Raw genomic sequence first — 19529 nt, 5'->3', positions numbered from 1 at the left:
GGGTACAGCAGGAATTCAGCACAGGGGTCTCACAAGTAAAGTTCCTTAGAGTTTGAAAACAAAGTCAGTGGGGTTAACTCCCCAGCATCCAGCAAACTGTAAATTTCTTAGTTCTGAGTGGACCAGCCCTTTAATTGTCTTTCCCTATCATAACACAGGCTCTCTGCCAAAGTTTCTTTTTCCCTTTCACCAGAATCTTTTGGATGCTCCCAGACAAATCCAATTAGAAGAACGCAGCAGTGCAAAGTGCCAAAATGCCAATGAGAGAACGTAAAATGGATTAAAGTTTCTGTTAGAAGATTTCCGGCTTTCAGATCTCCGCTGGGACATAAGATCTGTGAAGTCTGTATATCATCCCCCTGCCAGATTGAATAGTGCCAGGAGACAGTATTAAACCAGAACTTTATTATATTTATCATTATTTACCCCAAGCAGTGAAATGGCGGCCATACACATTTCAAAAAATCATTAAACTCTTCTGATAGGAAAATTCCATCTATAGTGGACAACTCATTTGATCAATATGCCACATATGGGGAAGTGGATTCCAATCAATAGTTGAGATATGATCGTAAGATACAATAATCAGTTATCAGTAATCGTATCTCTGTTTCCACCCTGTGATGTCATAATCTGACCAATTGAAATTTGAACAACTTCATGAACGAAGTATCTTAGTGCTGCATGGAAAACAATCAATAAAATTCTGCCCTGGCCAATCAAGTGAAATTGATCAAATCCAATCAAAATGTTATCTAAATCCTTTAGAAGGGAAGTTATGACGATTCAATGCATTGTGGATGGAAATATTTTGATCAAATTGCACATCGAATAGATAAAAATCAGTGGCGGCTGGTGCTCAAAATTTTTGGTGGGGGCGCAAAAAGAAAAATGTAATAGGTATTGCTTTGCGTCAAAAAACGCAGTAAAAAATTGCGTGACTTTGAAGTCATGGTACAGGCATGGCACAGGTGATGGTATAGGCATGGCATAGGTGATGGTACAGGAGATGGTATAGGCATGGTACAGATATGGTATAGGCATGGCACAGATATGGTATAGGCGTGGCACAGGTCATGGTACAGGAGGTGGTATATGCCCCCTTTCAATGCAGAGACCAGCGTACATGCCCCCTTTCAATGCAGAGACCAGCGTACATGCCCCCTTTCAATGCAGAGACCAGCGTGCGTGCCCCCTTCAATGCAAGAAACACTGTGCTGTGCCCCCTTCAATGCAATAAACACTGTGCTGTGCCCCCTTCAATGCAATGAACACTGTGCTGTGCTCCCTTCAATGCAATGAACACTGTGCTGTGCCCCCTTCAATGCAATAAACACTGTGCTGTGCCCCCTTCAATGCAATAAACACTGTGTTGTGCCCCCTTTAATGCAATGAACACTGTGCTGTGCACCCACAATGCAGAGTTCAGCGTGCATGCCCCCTTCAATGCAACTGTTCTGTGCCCCCTTCAATGCAATGAACAATGTGCTGTGCCCCCTTCAATGCAATAAACACTGTGCTGTGACCCCTTCAATGCAATAAACACTGTGCTGTGCCCCCTTCAATGCAATAAACACTGTGCTGTGCCCCCACAATGCAGAGTTCAGCATGAGTGCCCCCTTCAATGCAACTGTTCTGTGCCCCCTTCAATGCAATGAACACTGTGCTGTGCCCCCACAATGCAGAGTTCAGCGTGAGTGCCCCCTTCAATGCAACTGTGCTGTGCCCCCTTCAATGCAATGAACACTGTTCCGTGCCCCCATCAATGCAGTGTTCAGCGTGCGAGCCCCTTTCAATGCAGAGCGCCACAGCATTATCCCCAATCACTGCAGAGCGCCACAGCATTGTCCCCAATCACTGCAGAGCGCCACAGCATTGTCCCCAATCACTGCAGAGCGCCACAGCATTGTCCCCAATGATTGCAGAGTACCACAGCATTGTCCCCAATGATTGCAGAGTGCCACAGCATTGTCCCCCAATGATTGCAGAGTGTCCACAGCATTGTCCCCAATGATTGCAGAGTGCCCACAGCATTGTCCCCAATGATTGCAGAGTGTCCACAGCATTGTCCCCCAATGATTGCAGAGTGCCACAGCATTGTACCCCAATGATTGCAGAGTGCCCACAGCATTGTCCCCCAATGATTGCAGAGTGCCACAGCATTGTACCCCAATGATTGCAGAGTGCCACAGCATTGTACCCCAATGATTGCAGAGTGCCCACAGCATTGTACCCCACTGATTGCAGAGTGCCACAGCATTGTACCCCAATGATTGCAGAGTGCCACAGCATTGTACCCCAATGATTGCAGAGTGCCCACAGCATTGTACCCCAATGATTGCAGAGTGCCCACAGCATTGTCCCCCAATCAATGCAGAGACCAGCGTGCATGCTCAGACTGGGGGATCTATTAACAGCACAAGCAGCAGTTGTGCTGAAGTGCAAGAAGCATGCTGATAGGAGGAGAGAGCAGAGTGACAGAGAGTTGAGCTCATTAGTCTGCTGCTTCTCCTTTCACTGTCCAATGACAGGCTGGGGGAGGGACAAGACCTGTAATTGTTACTGAACTGCAGCAGTGAAAAATCAGGTCTCCTGCCCTGTGCTCTGTGGCAAAGCTGTGTAAATCTCAGGACTAGATGTACAGAAATACAAATTTGTTTGCCGGTAAAACACCTCCCCTATATGTATTTCATATGTGAATTTAGCCAATTTACAGTTATTACATGTATTCCTCTTTTATTGCAGTATACAGCCGACTGCAAACTTTACATTGTGGTTGTACGATCTGCAATAGATCTACCAACAACCATCTGATTGGATATATTGGATTGTTTCACGAGGCCCTCACTGTGCATAGCTGATGGTAAATGTAAAGGTGCAATCAGATTGTATTATGTATGGCCAGATTTAGAGGTCTGTGAAGATAGTGGGATGGGGGATGGGGATTGGGCTGCAAGCCCCTGCTTGAAAGATGAGAATAGATCTCGGTGCTCTGTATTGTGCTGGGACAAATGGGACTCAGCCAGTGATGCCAGCAAACTTTGGACCACCGCAACATCCTTCGCTCTAAGTGGACATAAAGCTTCCGCCATTTACATTGCAGATGGAGGAACTTCAATGGGTATTCTGATTTATTAATTTATTATTCTCTGCGGCTGATCTACATATAGAAAAGATACAGCAGGTCAGGAAAGGAGATTGTTCTCCAGGGAGCAAGAGGGATGCAGAGAGCAGCTAGGAAATATGAACTAAGATTGGATGAGGATGGGTGACTCTGGTTTGCATGGGTGACTCATTATTTGAATGATCTTTCACTTTTAAATGGTCATTCTGCAGTGAGATCCGAAGAGGAGCAGAAAGTGGAAAGAATCCGCTTTGTGAGTTCAGTCCCCTCTGTGGGAAGTCTAAAAAATCAGTGAAGATATTTATGTGTTTTCTTTGGAAAGGGAAATTCCCAATCTGGATCATTTACCCTGCCCATTGCACAACATGAGCCTTGCGTGCTGTGTGTGCGGACATGTGGGACAGGCCCAGATCCCAGTGTGATCATACATCTTAAAGAGAACTCCAACTTGGTGAACAGATTACAGTTTATAACATAAGGACTGCTGCAGTGGTCATACCCTCCACACTCCTCTCCTGTACATACTGCCCCCTGTCATACCCTCCACACTCCTCTCCTGTACATACTGCCCCCTGTCATACCCTCCACACTCACCTCCTGTACATACTGCCCCCTGTCATACCCTCCACACTCCTCTCCTGTACATACTGCCCCCTGTCATACCCTCCACACTCCTCTCCTGTACATACTGCCCCCTGTCATACCCTCCACACTTCTCTCCTGTACATACTGCCCCCTGTCATACCCTCCACACTCCTCTCCTGTACATACTGCCCCCTGTCATACCCTCCACACTCCTCTCCTGTGCATACTGCCCACTGTCATACCCTCCACACTTCTCTCCTGTACAAACTGCCCCCTGTCATACCCTCCACACTCCTCTCCTGTACATACTGCCCCCTGTCATACCCTCCACACTCCTCTCCTGTACATACTGCCCCCTGTCATACCCTCCACACTCCTCTCCTGTACATACTGCCCCCTGTCATACCCTCCACACTTCTCTCCTGTACATACTGCCCCCTGTCATACCCTCCACACTCCTCTCCTGTACATACTGCCCCCTGTCATACCCTCCACACTCCTCTCCTGTGCATACTGCCCACTGTCATACCCTCCACACTTCTCTCCTGTACAAACTGCCCCCTGTCATACCCTCCACACTCCTCTCCTGTACATACTGCCCCCTGTCATACCCTCCACACTCCTCTCCTGTACATACTGCCCCCTGTCATACCCTCCACACTCCTCTCCTGTACATACTGCCCCCTGTCATACCCTCCACACTCACCTCCTGTACATACTGCCCCCTGTCATACCCTCCACACTCCTCTCCTGTACATACTGCCCCCTGTCATACCCTCCACACTCACCTCCTGTACATACTGCCCCCTGTCATACCCTCCACACTCCTCTCCTGTACATACTGCCCCCTGTCATACCCTCCACACTCCTCTCCTGTGCATACTGCCCACTGTCATACCCTCCACACTTCTCTCCTGTACTTACTGCCCCCTGTCATACCCTCCACACTCCTCTCCTGTACATACTGCCCCCTGTCATACCCTCCACACTTCTCTCCTGTACATACTGCCCCCTGTCATACCCTCCACACTCCTCTCCTGTACATACTGCCCCCTGTCATACCCTCCACACTCACCTCCTGTACATACTGCCCCCTGTCATACCCTCCACACTCCTCTCCTGTACATACTGCCCCCTGTCATACCCTCCACACTCCTCTCCTGTGCATACTGCCCACTGTCATACCCTCCACACTTCTCTCCTGTACTTACTGCCCCCTGTCATACCCTCCACACTCCTCTCCTGTGCATACTGCCCACTGTCATACCCTCCACACTCCTCTCCTGTACATACTGCCCACTGTCATACTCCACACTCCTCTCCTGAACATACTGCCCCCTGTCATACCTTCAACACTCCTCTCCTGTACATACTGCCCACTGTCATACCTTCCACACTTCTCTCCTGTACATACTGCCCCCTGTCATACCCTCCACACTCCTCTCCTGTACATACTGCCCACTGTCATATCCTCCACACTCCTTTCCTGTACATACTGCCCACTGTCATACCCTCCACACTCCTCCCCTGTACATACTGCCCACTGTCATACCTTCCACACTCCTCTCCTGAACATACTGCCCCCTGTCATATCCTCCACACTCCTTTCCTGTACATACTGCCCACTGTCATACCCTCCACACTCCTCCCCTGTACATACTGCCCACTGTCATACCCTCCACACTCCTCTCCTGTACATACCGCCCCCTGTCATACCTTCCACACTCCTCTCCTGTACATACTGCCCCCTGTCATACCCCCCACACTCCTCTCCTGTACATACCGCCCCCTGTCATACCCTCCACACTCCTCTCCTGTACATAATGTCCCCTGTCATACACTCCTCTCCTGTACATACCGCCCCCTGTCATACCCTCCACATTCCTCTCCTGTACATAATGCCCCCTGTCATACACTCCTCTCCTGTACATACTGCCCCCTGTCATACCCTCCACATTCCTCTCCTGTACATAATGCCCCCTGTCATACACTCCTCTCCTGTACATACTGCCCACTGTCATACCCTCCACACTTCTCTCCTGTACTTACTGCCCCCTGTCATACCCTCCACACTCCTCTCCTGTGCATACTGCCCACTGTCATACCCTCCACACTCCTCTCCTGTACATACTGCCCACTGTCATACTCCACACTCCTCTCCTGAACATACTGCCCCCTGTCATACCTTCAACACTCCTCTCCTGTACATACTGCCCACTGTCATACCTTCCACACTTCTCTCCTGTACATACTGCCCCCTGTCATACCCTCCACACTCCTCTCCTGTACATACTGCCCACTGTCATACCCTCCACACTCCTCCCCTGTACATACTGCCCACTGTCATACCTTCCACACTCCTCTCCTGAACATACTGCCCCCTGTCATATCCTCCACACTCCTTTCCTGTACATACTGCCCACTGTCATACCCTCCACACTCCTCCCCTGTACATACTGCCCACTGTCATACCCTCCACACTCCTCTCCTGTACATACCGCCCCCTGTCATACCTTCCACACTCCTCTCCTGTACATACTGCCCCCTGTCATACCCCCCACACTCCTCTCCTGTACATACCGCCCCCTGTCATACCCTCCACACTCCTCTCCTGTACATAATGTCCCCTGTCATACACTCCTCTCCTGTACATACTGCCCCCTGTCATACCCTCCACATTCCTCTCCTGTACATAATGCCCCCTGTCATACACTCCTCTCCTGTACATACTGCCCCCTGTCATACCCTCCATACTCCTCTCCTGTACATACTGCCCCCTGTTATACCTTCCACACTCCTCTCCTGTACATACTGCCCCCTGTCATACCCTCCACATTCCTCTCCTGTACATAATGCCCCCTGTCATACACTCCTCTCCTGTACATACTGCCCACTGTCATACCCTCCACACTCCTCTCCTGTACATACTGCCCCCTGTTATACCTTCCACACTCCTCTCCTGTACATACTGCCCTCTCCTGTCATACCCTCCACACCCTTATCCTGTTAATAGTAAACTTCAGGCTGGGTTCACACTAGTGCGAATCGGATGAGGGTTTCTCTGCATCCAATTCGCATTCGGGCCTGATTTCTCCCTGAAATGGAGAACAGGGATGCACCGGACCCCTGCTGTGAGCGGCATCCGTATTAGGTGTGAACCCAGCCTTGATCTCAAACATTAACACAAAACTGTACACATAGATTCTACTTTTCAGTATACAACACATTTCTTGGGGGCGGTTTCTAATATCCTCACCCTTCTCTTGGACTTAGTTTTTCTAGTTTCTTACAAAATGAGACTTCTCATCCATCTGACCTTCCTATAGGCAGCAATGGCTGAGAAAATGTGACCCGCCGTATATACATTACAAGTATGCAGACAGACCATTAAACCCGACAGGCCCACATGATGATTGATGGAGGTTTCATCACACAGATCAATGTTCCCTGTACACAATCTCCATAAACTTCAATTTTGCAGGCACTGTTGTTCTGAATTCCTCTGTATACATGGGGGAAGGGGGTGGCATGGGACAGCGAGGTCAGGTACACAGATAGAAAAAGGAACACTTAGTATACAGTATATATATATATATATAAATATCTCTAGCAAAATTCAAAAACTGTGGGTTGCAGCATACATTAAGTTTATTTAAATGTCCGCATAATAATATGCTTTACACTCAGATGTACAACATGTTTTTTTTGTATTGCTTAACCAAGTCATTGAGGGCTGAGTCACTATCAATTTATGCAAATGTGTGGCTACGTCTTTATATTTTCTATTATCTGGTAACTTTGTTCTTATAATTTGATATTCTATAAAAAGAATATGGAAAAAAAAAGTTTATTTAAATGTCCATCAGAAGATAATGTTTTAGATTGGCTAGTTTCCGGCAACAAACTCTTCGTCAGGCAGACACTTTCTCGGCCTAATGAAGGGTTTGTTGCCCGAAACTGTAGCCAAACATTAATTAAATTTTTTTGTCTGATGGTCAATTACATACATTTTATGTATACTGCAACCTTTTTCTACTGTATATAAAGTCAGAAGGCAGGGACCTATTGGTGTGCATCAACTATGATATGATGCGGTCTACCCTTTGAATTTAATAAATCTCTCACTATATAAATCAATGCTAATTATATCCAGTATATATCCAGTATATTAAATGCTATTTCTGTTGCCAGACATCCCAACCTACAAAAACTCATTTCAGGGAGGTGGCCGCCTAATTTCAGGGAAGTGGCACTGCGCATCCTCCACTGCCCCCCTCCCCCCCCCCCACCAATTTAATACAACTAGATGATGATCAAATGTAATGGAATCAGTATACAGAGGTTTACTTTTTCTGAGAGATATTAAAGGAACACTCTAACCACCATGACCACTTCAGTGATTTGAAGTGGTTATGGTGGTAGGAGTCAGAAACACTGCACATGCTGGGATACTTACAATTATGCTTTACTGCAGGCTGGTACTGCTGGTGGGTACTGTTGGCGGGTACTGCTGGCAGGAGGTACTGCTGGTGGGTACAACTGGCTGGTACAGCTGGCTGGTACTGGTGGTGGTTACTGGTGGCTGGTACTGCTGGTGGGAAATGCTGGCTGGTACTGCTGGAGGGAAATGCTGGTGGGTACTGCTGGCTGGTACTGCTGGCGGGTACTGCTGGCTGGTACTGTTGGTGGGTACAGCTGGCTGGTACTGCTGGTGGGAAATTCTGGCTGGTACTGCAGGCTGGTACTGCTGTGGGTACTGCTGGCTGGTAGTGGTGGTGGGTACTGCTGGCTGGTAGTGGTGGTGGGTACTGCTGGTGGATACAGACTGTAAGAACGGAGCCGGAACTATACAGGGAGCATTGGCTCCGTTGTGACAGATCAGCTGACACAGACACAGACTCAGCGGCACCCGGGACATCGCGTGGCACTTGCGGATATCAGGGAGCCACAGGCCGCATGCGGGTGACTTCTGCACCTCACGGGAGACTTGGGATGTCTGCGTTACCTTTTTGTTCATTTTACTGAATCATAAGATAGAACAAAACGTTCCTACATTTAAATACACCCTAACACTAAAATTTCTGCATCTACAGACATCCATGATCTAATACTAACCTATCTAGCCGTGTAAAGAAGAAATCAGTATACTTACCTTTTTTGAAGCTGATCTGACCCAATCCAACACTGAGCTGTCAGCGGTGGCTTCACTATGGAGACGGGTGCAGAGGAGGCAGCCAACAACAGAAGCCCCAAAGTAACTCTATGGGTGACGTCATTTCCCATTAATTTTACTGCCGTTGTCGGCTGTGTCCTCTGCAGAGCTTCCGCTGTTGGAGACCGAACCGGAGCGGCTTTAAAAAAGGTATGTGTACTGATTTCTTCTTTACAGGGCTATGCCCATACACTTTTTCCACTCCATGGACTATATTCCATAACCTGGAATGCTGTCTTGCTGTCCGCCGGACTTGGAGGGATCTCCGATCCACAGCCCCAGGAAAAGCACCCCCCCTTCTCACTAATTTTTTTCTTTTTGTTGTCACCTCTAGAGCTGACTTGTGAGTTTACCAACATATATATATATACACTATATATATATATATATATACAGTGGCGGCTGGCGCGTTGGGGCGCAGGGGTGCCGCCCCCCCTATCCATGCGTCCGGCCCCCTAATCTACATGTGAGTTCAATGGTTTTTTTTTTCTGAAGCACCTGATTAGAGCCAGAGGCTCTAATAGGCTTCAGAAAAGGGTGGGTCCGGGGCGCAGAGCACTGTGCCCTAGCCCACCCATTTGTGTGACAATAGCGAATGGAAATTTGCTATTGTCACACGGATCCTCCTCCTGGCCAATCAGGAAGCGGGTTAGAGACCCGTTTCCTGATTGGCCGAAAGGTGAACCCATGCCATTGGCCAAGGAGGAGGAGGAGGCGGGAGGATGAGGCGGGAGGACTCGAGGAGACGCAGGGAGATGTGGGGGACTGAGGAGAAGCCGCCGCTGCAAATCAGGTAAGTGCACTGGTCACTCTGCATTGAAGGGGGCACAATGGTCTCTCTGCATTGAAAAGGGCACACTGGTCACTCTGCATTGAAGGGGCACGCTGGTCACTCTGCCTTGAAGGGGGCACGCTGGTCTCTCTGCATTGAAGGGGGCACGATGGTCTCTCTGCATTGAAGGGGACACGCTGGTCTCTCTGCATTGAAGGGGGCACGCTGGTCACTCTGCAATGAAGGGGGCATGTTGGTCTCTCTACATTGAAGGGGGGCACGCTGGTCTCTCTGCATTGAAGGGGGCACGCTGGTCACTCTGCATTGAAGGGGGCACGCTGGTCTCTCTGCATTGAAGGGGGCACGCTGGTCTCTCTGCATTAAAGGGGGCACGCTGGTCTCTCTGCATTGAAGGGGGCATGCTGGTCTCTCTGCATTGAAGGGGGCACGATGGTCTCTCTGCATTGAAGGGGGCACGCTGGTCTCTCTGCATTGAAGGGAACACGCCGGTCACTCTGCATTGAAGGGGGCACACTGATCACTGGTCACTTTGCATTGATGGGGGCACACTGGTCACTCTGCATTGAAGGAGGCACACTGATCACTGGTCACTCTGCATTGATGGGGGCACAGTGGTCACCGGTCACTCTGCATTGAAGGGGGCACACTGGTCACTCTGCATTGAAGGGGGCACACTATACCTTGATTACTGAAGGCCCCTTTCACACTTTTGTGACCTCAAAGTTGCGCAATTTTTTACTGTGTTTTTTGCCGCAAAGCAATGCCTATTACATTTTTCTGTTTACGCCCCCCTCAAAAGTTTTGAGCACCAGCCGCCACTGTATATACATATATATATATATATATATATATATATATATATATATATATATACACATTTTCCTCTTCTTTTTTTTTGTTTCTCATTTTCACTTTCATTTGATTCTGGCATCAAACTCCTGATTAAGCGGTAGTGACCCGCAAAACGCATAGAGTTCTAGGGTGCCCAGTTTCTCTGACCGTTATATTCATATCAATTATGTAATTTTATTATTTATGTATTTTTTGTTCCCATGTATTCATTTTTCATGTATCAACCCAATATATATCTATTTTTGTGATTATGAATTTTTACATGTTAGCTTTTTTGTAGATATTTGCATCTTATGTTGAAATTGTCAGTGTGTGTTATGATGATGGAATATCGCTCAATGTCTCTATTCAATTTGTACTTTTAAGTATTTTTTATTATTTTTATTTATATTCTTATGTTGTTGCAAAGTGATCTGCCTCACACAAAGTCCCATGACCGTCTATTCTTGTTCTTGTTCTTTACAGGGCTTGATAGCTTAGTGTTAGATCGTCTATAGATGCCGGGTTTTTAGTGTTTGGGTGGACTTACCTTTTAACCCCTGAGGCTTGTGAAATGATCCTTTGGCTCACAATTTATATAGCTGTATACAGTATTGCCTCATTTTATGAATTCCATTATCCAATACAATGTATTGTTTTCCCCGTGTGCCTCATTATTGCTTTTCACCATTCCATTCCCACTGAATACAGAAATGTGAATCGGTACAAACTTCCCGTATAAAACCATTATAAATTATAACTAGACCTCCACATACACGGCAATCCAATTCTTCCGGTATGAGTCCGGTCTTTTGTGGATTGCATTGTTCGTTGTGCTGAGGGAATTTAAAAATGATTATATATATCTCTTACATTATGCATTTGAATTTAATGCATGTGCGGCCTTGTACAACTGTTTTCAAATGATGCAGATAACTAGGAGATATGGGAACATTTCTAATGAATCAGAGGGTCGGTGACCCTACTACACCTTACATGGTGGTAACATTCCAATACATGATGAATCTGAGACTTCCTATACATCAAAGGGTCTGATGGAAAAGCAGTTCATCCAATCAGATCCTCCACCAGCTGCCTACAGATGATTGAAGGATAGAAGACAGATATTTACTGAGACTGTTCAATTACCCTAATAAATAAAGTGAAGTTATTCTTAGTCATCCAATCATATGCAAGCAATGCCCTTTTTTTTTTTAACTTTCTTTGTACATTATTGGATATTTAAAAAGAACACAGCTTCACCTAATTTACTAAGCCCCATCAAAGTGTTACTAAACCCAGGAGGCTGCATTCACTATATCTGGTCTCCCGCAGTACACAGAACATGGAAATGCAATTATTTTAACCACTTTACCACCGGAGGATTTTGCTGTCTTACGTCCAGGCCACTTTTGCGATTCGGCACTGTGCGACTTTATCTGACAATTGCGCGGTCGTGCGATGCCATACCCAAACAAAATGTACGTCCTTTTTTTCTCACAAACAGAGCTTTCTTTTGGTGGTATTTGATCATCTGTGCGATTTTTACTTTTTGCGCTATAAACAAAAAAAGAGCGTAAATTTTGAGAAAATAACAATATTTTTCACATTTTTTATATGAAATTCCCCCCCAAAAAATGTAAAAATCAAATTTTTTTTTAATTTTTGGCCAATTTGTTTTCTGCTACATATGTTTGGTAAAAAAAAATCACAATAAGCGTATTTTGATTGGTTTGCGCAAAAGTTATTGCGTTTACTAACAAAGGGAAAGATTTCTGTCATTTTTGGTGTTTTTTTTTTTTTTTTTTTAACGAGTAATGGCGGCGATCTGCAATTTTTTTTTTTGCGGGACTGCGACATTGCGGTGGACAGATCGGACCCTTGACTGACATTTTTGACACTTTTGGGGGGTACCAGTGACATTACTATAGTAATCAGTGCTATAAATATGCACTGTTACTGTAAAAATGACACTGGCGGGGAAGGGGTTAATTTTATTGGAGAGGGAGGGGTTAATGTATGCCTGGTGCTTACTAACGTGTGTGGGGGGAGGTGACTGAGTGACACAGGGACAGATCGCAGGTTCAGCTACGCTGAACCCTGCAATCTGACCCTGTCTGTCACTTAGGAGATCCGCCTGCTCTGTTTACACAAGCGGGCGGATCTCCAAACTCTACTCCCCGACGATCGGGGAAGAGCAGCAGCGATCGCTGCTGCTCCTCCCCTGGCCCGACTCCCGCTGTGACTGAATACAGCGGGAGCGAGCCTCTGGCGGCGCGCGACGCCCACAAGGGGAGGAGTCCAGCGACGTAGGTCTACGTCGCTGGACGATAACGAGCCACTGTGCCGCAGTAGAGGCACAGTGAGCAGGGCTAAAGTGGTTAATAAATATAAACTGCTAAATACCTTTTCTTATTAGCCGTATATAGCAGTCTTGTGACTTCTGTCAGTTTCTGGTTAAAGCTTGAGGAATTTTCATTCTCCTCTGACTGTCCCATGAGGCTGCATAACCTCTGACTCTATGTCTGGATAGTGGCGATTGTCTCTGTGCTGATCACATGCACCATCCCGAAAAAAAACAACTTTCCAGAAATACACTCCAAACTGAGCATGTGCAGAGTGCCCCCAAGGTCTGTTCCGTCAGGAGATGGATTGGGGACTGTGGAATAAGGGGAGGATCAGAGAAGACAGGATCAAACAGACTTTTTACACAAGGATCAAACAGACTTTTTACACAATGCAGAGGATTAACCCCTTAGATTCCACAGTGAATATAACAAGCATGCTTTACTGCATATACAAACTGATTTTACTATTGTGGGTTTAGTAACACTTTAGCATACCTTTTGCTAAGCACAGCAGTTCTACTCTTTTATCAACCCTAAAATCTGACTTGCTATTCAGAACAAATACTTTTCTTAACTTTAGCCACTTTGACAAATACGGCCTATTGTTTTGTTAGACAGCTGAGTGCAACCAATTGCTCTCTGGCATTGGGCTTATGGCGGGGGAGGGCATACGCACCTGCCTCTCTCTGTGCCATCTGCGGGTCCACACCCAAGCAGTGGCATGGAGACACATCAGGCAGACCTTGGCACCACCAATAATGTTTGTGGAGGTGGAATATTTTTCAGTTCAGCTGTTTGGAAAATATAACATTTTTGGAAAGAAAACAAGGTTTAGCGGATAGAAGATTTGGGGGAATTTCACAGGAAATAAACACATTGATCTGTAAAGTTCCCCCAGGCTGGGATATTACAGGGAGGAGAGGTGTTGTCAGTACATCGGGGTCATCATGGGGTTGTGCAGACAGAGTGGGTGCTGATGATGGTTGTTGTGTCCCAGCCATGTGCCCTCATCTTGGGGTCAGCCTTTGTAACAAGAAGCTGGGTGATATCTGAGTCACAGTAAACTAACTGCCAGGAGGGTCTCCATGGAATCAGACGGTTTGACTTTTCACACTGCTAATGAGCAACCTACTGAACCGGGTCACTTGTGTAAATCATTTCCATGCCTGTTATTGTCCTGGTTATATTTTATCTACTGTAAATACTAGTGATAGACCGATATCGGTTTTTCGCTACCGATACCGATATTTTGGCCAATGCATATCGGTATCGGGCTGATATTTTCGTACAAAAAAAATATATTTTTTACATTTTTTTTTGACAGGTACTCTTGTGGAGGGATCTGGGGGTCTAAAAGACCCCAAACCCCTCCTCTGCACTTAAAAGCATTCAAAAGGCCAAGTTTGGCTGTTTTGAATGCTGTCATTTTTTTTTAATCTGGCGCCAGACAGTACCTTGAAGTGATGTCACTCATGACATCACTTCCGGGATTTTGCATGGAGACCCGATCAGAGCCGAAGGCGGCTTTGATCGAGTCTTCGGTGGCAGTGCAGGCTGGTTGCCTGGGTCTCCCGGTGGAAAGGGAGACCCGGGCGAGCCGTGGAAGGCGGCGGGAGAGGGGGGGGACGTTCCCTCCCGCTCCTTGTGATGACAGCCGAGCGGCTTCTCAACCGCATCAGTTGTCATTACAGGATAGCCGACCGTTGGCTATGGAGGCCGGTAGCGGGGTGATGCCTCTAGCTGCAGGCACCACTCCGGTTCAAGTACTTTCCCGAAATATCGGCAATATGGGTAACCTCTGGGGCCAATTCTGATATATCAGGGAAAGTGCATATCGGCCCTCGATATATCAGCTTTGCCGATAATCGGTCGATCTCTAGTATATACAATGCTTACTTTGTGTACATATTAATTTATTGTCACTTTAGGTTTCTTATCTATCAATATAATTCCTATATACTGTATTTTCTGGCGTATAAGACTACTTTTGAACCTCAAAAAAATCCCCCAAAAATGGGAGGTAGTCTTATACGTTGAGTATAATATCTCCAAGGTAACCTAAGTATAAGTATTACCGGTAGATCATGTAATAGGGGGGTCGTCTTATACGCCCAGTCGTCTTATACGCCGGAAAATATGGTAATAATATAATTATATATATAAACAATAATATATACAGTGCACTCAAGGCTTCTAATTTACAACCTCAGGGCTCATTTACCCCAGCGGCTGCATTGCAGCTCAGCGGCTGGTGTGCAGCGCAATTTGACTGAGATCCACACAGTGATGGATGATCTCAGCAGATCGCACTGTTTCCTTTTTTTAAATTAACTTGAATGAGATATCACAAAGGCATCCCAAAAATGTCAATTGCCGGCCATGTGGTGCTAGGCAGTGGAGTGCTTCACTGATAAAAAGTACTGCATGCACTACTATTTTTCAGTGCACTGTGCCGCACACCACCGCAACGCAGTGGTGTGAATGGGGCACATAGGAGGCCAGGCGCTTTGCCTTGCTCATACAGTGGTACTTTGCTGGAAAAGCGGCCCAATGCAGTCCCATCGCATCTGGTGTGAATATACCCTCAGTGAGCATTCTGCCATCTCCCTGTTTGTTCTTCTCATTCAAAGCAAGGATCAAAATAAAGAAGCATTACACCAAACAGTAAAGACGTCCAAATCCCTTCAATGGTTCAAATATAATAGACAGTTAATGTGTTTTGGGGGCCTTAGTAACCAGAGGGGCCATTTTTTTTTTGTTAGCAGTAATGGCAATAGCTCTGCTCCTCAGGCTTCTGTCTCCCTCATAGTCCCCCTCTGTAGGACACGTCCTACTTCTCGTCAGCAGAACTGGAGGCTTTCTGTCCATGTTCAGCTTTACACCCTAACTCATCATGCAGCACTTCTCTCTCTCTGCTCTCCTTCTCAGTCTGTGCTCCCCAATAACACCTCTCTTCTTTACAGTGTTACAACCAGTTATCTTTAAAGGGCCATGTACTAACTTGACAGGAGTTTATACAGTATCTTACATTCCAGACATAGGCACGCACACAGGGTGTGTTGGATGTGCCTGGGCATACCTTAATCACCCTATGTGGCACAGATTCACACTTTTGCCCAGCACCTCCTCCTCTCCCATCGGCTGTTGCTGTGGGCACACAGAGGGCTGTTTTAGGATGGGGTGTAGGGGAATGGGCCAGTAAATGACATATACCATCCTCTGCCATACTGACACCATCCACTGCTCTACTGACACTATCCACTGCTCTACTGACAGTGTCCATGTTTTAATGCATTTTAAAATGTTTGTTTACATTTATTTATAAGAGTGTGTGTATGTATGAATATAGATCTATACAGTGGAGAAAATAATTATTTGATTACTACTTGGCCCTCACCAGGTTGCTTGTGGAAGCAGTCACACTACTTGACCATACTACCACGTGTATGGAAAGGGTTAGCTCTCCTTGCTCTTTCTCCAGCAATAGACTTGGTGATCTACATTATCTTCAGGATACTCTCTAGCATCCCCTTTACTGACACCCATCCACTGACTCCTCTAGCTGAAGGGATGGCCCACCTCAGGTCAGGCCCCTTGACACAGATCTGTACTCACTGTATCTAGAATCAGATCCTTCCAGCATCTCCCTTCCAGTCAGCTCTCCAGGACCTCCAAGTTCAGTTCCTCTCTAGCTCTTTAGGCACTCAGGTCGACTACCTGAGGCCACATGGCAACTTCTACAGAGGAGGAGGCAGCTGCCCATCCCCCCCCCCCAATGGGACTCTGCTCTGCAGCTGAAAGACCCGAGCACATGTGCTCCTGCCATACATGTGCTCCTGCTTATACAGTATCCCAGCATGCACCCAGGCACTTTCCTCTGCCAATCACCAGGGCTGTACTAAATGCCTGTGCACTCATTTGTCAAGTTTCCTCCCACTGTCCAATATGCCTTCCTGTTGGAGCAGTGTGAAGCACTGCAGACAAACTGAGTTGCCCCTGAGCACATTGAGCAGACCACACTAGCAGATCCTGCTCTCTGGTAGGCAGAGAACAATATAGATTTATCTGGCAATCCCTCTGGTAAGCAGAAAGGATCCAAAACTATACTCTTTCTCTCTAGCACCTACCTAGGAGGGTGCTACAAAACACACGATACAAATGCTATAAATTGAGTTGCAGTTCAGTGAGTAAAATAAGTATTTGATCCCCAAGCAAAAAATGACTTAGTACTTGGTGGAGAAACCCTTGTTGGCAAGCACAGAGGTAAGATGTTTCTTGTAGTTGGTTACCATGTTTGCACACATCTCAGAAGGGATTTTGGTCCACTCTTCTTTACAGATCTTCTCTAAATCCTTAAGGTTTCTTGGCTGTCGCTTGGCAACTGGAAGTCTCAGCTCCCTTCATAAATTTTGGACGGCAAGAAGATCAAACCAGTCAATCCTGAAGGAAATCAACCCTGAATATTCACTGGAAGGACAGATCCTGAAGCTGAAACTCGAACACTTTGGCCACCTAATGTGAAGAGAGGACTCATTGGAAAAGAGGCTGATGCTGGAAAACATGGAAGGAAAAAGGAGAAGAGGACGACAGAAAACAAGATGGATGGATAGCATCATCGAAACAATGAACATGAAGTTAGGCAAGCTCCGGGAAGCAGTGGAGGATAGAAAAGCCTGGCTTGCTATGGTCCATGAGGTCTCGAAGAGTCGGACGATTGAACAACAAAACTTACAAAATCTGCATGGGATCAAATAATTATTTTCCCCACTGTAAATATATATATATATATATATATATATATATACAATATCTCACGAAAGTGAGTACACCCATACAAACATTTTATTATATCTTTTCATGTGACAACACTAAACTAATGACACTTTGCTACAATGTAAAGTAGTGAGTGTACAGCTTGTATAACAGTGTAAATTTGCTGTTCGCTCAAAATAACTCAACACACAGCCATTAATGTCTAAACTGCTGGCAACAAAAGGTGAGTACACCTCTAAGTGAAAATGTTTAAATTGGGCCCAATTAGCCATTTTTCCTCCCCGGTGTCATGTAACTCGTTAGTGTTACAAGGTCTTAGGTGTGAACAGGGAGCAGGTGTGTTAAATTTTATGTTATCGCTCTCACTCTCTCATACCGGTCACAGGAAGTTCAACATGGCACCTCATAGCAAAGAACGCTCTAACGATCTGAAAAAAAGAATTGTTGCTCTACATAAAGATGGCCTAGGCTATAAGAAGTTTGCCAAGACCCTGAAACTGAGCTGCAGCATGGTGACCTGGACCATACAGCGGTTTAACAGGACAGGTTTCACTCAGAACAGGCCTCGCCATGGTCGACCAAAGAAGTTGAGTAAACGTACTCTACTTCATATCCAGAGGTTATCTTTGGGAATTAGACGTATGAGTGCTGCCAGCATTGCTGCAGATGTTGAAGGGGTGGGGGGATCAGCCTGTCAGTGCTCAGATCATATGCCACACACTGCATCAAATTGGTCTGCATGTTGTCCCAGAAGGAAGCCTCTTCTAAAGATGATGCACAAGAAAGCCTACAAACAGTTTGCTGAAGACAAGCAGACTAAGGTCATGGATTACTGGAACCATATCCTGTGGTCTGATGAGACCAAGATAAATGTATTTGGTTCAGATGGTGTCAAGCGTGTGTGGCTGCAACCAGGTGAGGAGTACAAAGACAAGTGTGTCTTGCCTACAGTCAAGCATGGTGGTGGGAGTGTCATGGTCTGGGGCTGCATGAGTGCTGCCGGCACTGGGGAGCTACAGTTCATTGAGGGAACCATGAATTCCAACATGTACTGTGACATGCTGAAGCACAGCATTATCCCCTCCCTTCAGAGACTGGGCCACAGAGCAGTATTCCAACATGATAACGACCCCAAACACACCTCCAAGACGACCACTGCCTTGCTAAAGAAGCTGAGGGTAAAGGTGAAGGACTGGCCAAGCATGTCTCCAGACCTAAACCCTATTGAGCATCTGTGGGGCATCCTCAAACAGAAGGTGGAGGAGCGCAAGGTCTCTAACATCCACCAGCTCCGTGATGTCATAGAGGAGTGGAAGGGGACTCCAGTGGCAACCTGTGAAGCTCTGGTGAACTCCATACCCAAGAGGGTTAAGGCAGTGCTGGCAAATAATGGTGGCCACACAAAATATTGACACTTTAGGCCCACTTTGGTCATTTTCACTTAGGGGTGTTCTCACTTTTGTTGCCAGCGGTTTAGACATTAACGGCTGTGTGTTGAGTTATTTTGAGGGGACAGCACATTTACACTGTTATACAAGCTGTACACTCACTACTTTACATTGTAGCAAAGTGTCATTTCTTCAGTGTTGTCACATGAAAAGATAGAATAAAATACTGTATTTACAAAAATGTGAGGGGTGTACTCACTTTTGTGAGATACTGTGTGTATATATATATATATATATATATATATATATATACACACACACACAAACATACACACACATGCATGAGTGTTTAAGCTTTTTGGGTGCACACCCTAATGCAATAGGCTGCACATACCTATGAGTCCAGATAACACATATTACAAATGAACCATCCAAGGAGTGGGCTCACAGTACTAGTACAGCTGAAGAAGGACCT

This window comes from Pelophylax lessonae (genome assembly GCF_965119305.1).
Source record: "Pelophylax lessonae genome assembly, chromosome: 10".
Lineage (NCBI taxonomy): Eukaryota > Metazoa > Chordata > Amphibia > Anura > Ranidae > Pelophylax > Pelophylax lessonae.
This window is presented reverse-complemented; position numbering follows the sequence as displayed.